We start from the raw sequence: 3,379 nt of genomic DNA on the forward strand, positions 1-3,379 counted from the left end.
TGAATCTTGGTCAAATTAATCCTAGGGTTGACTGTAATGACCCGGAAAAACCCTATATTAGATTTTTCTCCGTTGCCTGTTTTTCCGTGCCGTTCCAAGTCATCATGGCATATGCATCATATCATCCATGTTTTACCAAAATAAAATTATTTTTATAAACTCTAACTATTTTATTTTCGCCTTCTCAAATGGTTTTATAATAAAACCTCCCCTCCTCTCTGGGTCTCTTTCTTCCTCTTCTGGCCCAGCACGCCATCCTCCCTGTGGCCCATCTCCTCTTGGCCTGCTACCGTTTCGAAGGAGACCGAGTCTCCTCTCCCTTGTCGTCGTCTGCAGGCACGCAAGGAGCGTGCTCCACCTTTTTCACCACCGTGGTCCTCCACTACCGCTGCGCCGCGCCTCACCTGCTCCCCCTCCTCCTTATCTTCTTGCCCCACGAACCCTAGTTCCCACCACACCATCCCTCTCCCCTCCCTGCCGCCGCCACCCTCTTCTTCCTCCCTTTCTTTTCTCTGTAAACCACCCCGAGCGCCACCGTGTCCTCGCCGGCGTTCCGACGTTCCCGTCCACCCCTCGCCATGATGAGCACACCATCGGCTCCGCAACATCCCCCTGATCACCCTCGTGCAAGGAATTGAGGCCGGACGCTCCCAGTCGCCCTCAAACTCGTCGTTCCCCCACCACGGCCTCCTTCTTCCGGCGACGATTCTGGCAACCTCCGTCACCATCTCTCCATTCTGAGCACAGGTTGAGCACCAGGGCGTTTCTGCGCACCCCCTGGACCCCTTCTCCTCCTCCCTCTCTTCCTGGTTCTTCTTCTCACAACGTTGCCGGCCACTTTTCCCCGCAGGTCCTCGCCGCCGGCAGAGTTCCGGCGACCCCCTGCAAGCGGCGCCGCCACCTTCTGGTCGAGCTCGACGAGACGCGTCGAACGGTACCCCGCACGCATCCAGGGACCCTCTACATCGGCCGCGCGCGCGACGTCTGCCGCCGGTGACCACCGCGTCTGGAACGCGCACGGCACGCATAGCGCCGAACACCCTCCGTGCAGCAGCACAAGCTTTGCCAGCTCAGCGCCACGTCGTCTGCCCTGGCCCCCACCAGTCAGCGACTCGAGCTAGTTCCACCACGGTGAGAATTGTTTCTCAGATCCAGATCTTGAAAACTTGCATCCAGGCCCCTATAGCTCTGTTTTTCTCAACCCGCAGCCCTTCTGCCTTGTCAGCAGCTTCCGCCTAGTCAGCGACCCCGGGCCCCGCCGTCAGTTGCTCAGGCTAGCCTCCGCTTGGGTGAGAAAAGTCTTTCTCTTTTCTCTGTTTTGCAGAATTTCCAGAAAATGCTTTAAACTTGTAAAATCAATAACTTTTAATCTGTAACTCGAATAAAAATATGTTTTATATGAAAATTGATCAGAAAAATGTGCTGAACATGATTATGCCATCCATTCATCTGTTTGCATCTTGCATCATGTCGCTCATGGATAGTCGTGTATGTTCACCTCACATATATGCGGAGTATTTTGGATTTCCAACTATGGTTTTCCCCGCTCCGTTTAATATTGAAGTAGCACATCCCTGCCATGATATGCCATGCTAATCAACATTTAACTTTGGCGGTAGAAATGCAACTCCAACTATAAATTGTTTGTCCGGGGTTCCGACTCCGATTAAATTGGATAAGTTGCATCGCCGCATCATGTTTGCCATGCCATGCATATCATATCATGATCATGCCGATTCTTTCGCCGTAGTAGTAAGTGTTGCACCCGTTGTTTGTTCCAGCATTTGCTTCTTCCCGGATAGGATCCCGAAGTGTTGATGTGAGATACGACGAGTTCTCCGACAAGTTCTTCTGCAGCTTTTCACAGGCGAGCCCACCTCCTTCACCTATTTTACCTTTTGCTCTCGCTCTCTCTGCTATCCTTATGTTGCGCTTCTTTATCGAGTCACGTGTCCTATTCCACCTGTTTACCCTAATAATCCTATATGTATCATTCCTTACCCATAGCCGTTGCTTGATGTTTGAGCCTTGCGAGTCGTAGGCGTGTTTAGACTCTGTTGTTTATCCCGATCTGTTATCGGGATATGTTGGGTTGTTGGGAGGTTAACACATGCCATATCAATTGTTGGAGATACACATGCTTTACTTAATTGTTAACAACTAAAATTGTACGCAGAGGCATCTGTGAGCCCCTTTGCGAAAGCATCGGAACTTTGACTTGCTAATGTTCCCTAGGACCCGAGTTCTTGTTATCTGTTCCGAGATTGAGCGCTCTACCCGTACGTGGGGAGTGGGACCCCCATCACCCACTACCTTTCCTCGAGTCTGTTTATTGGGAGCCACAACCTTGGTTTTATTTGCTCATATGCACGATGCACGATTTACTTCCTGTTGCCTTCGGGTGTTTTATTCTGTATTGTACTCATATTCCGTGCCGACTTACCCTTGGCCGGTCGTTAGTGCCCGCCTTGGACGCCATCGCAACCCCTGGGTCCGTATCGGAGTACGGCCGAACTTCGTCACTGGTAGCTTAGTTGGGTGGCTCCCATTAAACTTTCTCTTGCATTGGGAACGGTCTTGATGTGAGACTCCACCTGTAGTAAGTGGGGTCGAGCATGCGTATGGTTACATTTCGGCAACCCATGCAGGGTGTACATCTTATCGATAAGCTGTGTCCGCGGTTATGGACGACTTGGAATTGTATAGCTTGATCATAGAACAACTTACACCTTATTTCCTGTTGCTAATAATTTGCTAATAAAACTTTTTCAAAAAGTGTGTGTGCCTTTGCCGATACCTCTTTGCGAAGGGGGTCGCATCGGCTGTGTTATGTTTGCGAGTATAGAATTGTTACCTTGTGCGCTCTCTTATCTTCTCGAGTAGACGGATGTTGTAGCGTGTCTCTATTGGATAGTAGCTTTGCTTGCCGCTAAACTCCACATATAGCCGGGTGAAGTTTATACCGCCCACCGGCGAGCATAGGCTGGTCTTGTCTCGCAAGTACGTGCCAATGGTACTTACCCTCGCCTTCCTTTCTTTTTGTCTCCTCCCCCTTTTGTCGGCAACCCATGGCCCGACTTTGACGAGTACGAGATGACGACGTTAGCAAGGTTACCCTTCCGGCTTGGCCCGGGCGGGGTTATGGACGCCATCGGTTATCTTCAGGACTCTTAGTCCAATTTGTATCTTGTCCGTACTCGGACGTATTTGACCTTCTGTATGATTTGGATCTTGAGTTGTATATTTGTATCTTGACTCGTTGGAGTCGTTGTTGTAATATATGTTTCTTGTGGGCTCTATTGTAATCCTGTTGTAATGTTACCGCTCGTGTTAATTCCTCTGGCATCACGTGTGTGATTCGTCGTGCACGTCGTGTCGG

The sequence above is a fragment of the Lolium rigidum genome, chromosome 5 (genome assembly GCF_022539505.1).
Source record: "Lolium rigidum isolate FL_2022 chromosome 5, APGP_CSIRO_Lrig_0.1, whole genome shotgun sequence".
Taxonomy (NCBI): Eukaryota; Viridiplantae; Streptophyta; class Magnoliopsida; order Poales; family Poaceae; genus Lolium; species Lolium rigidum.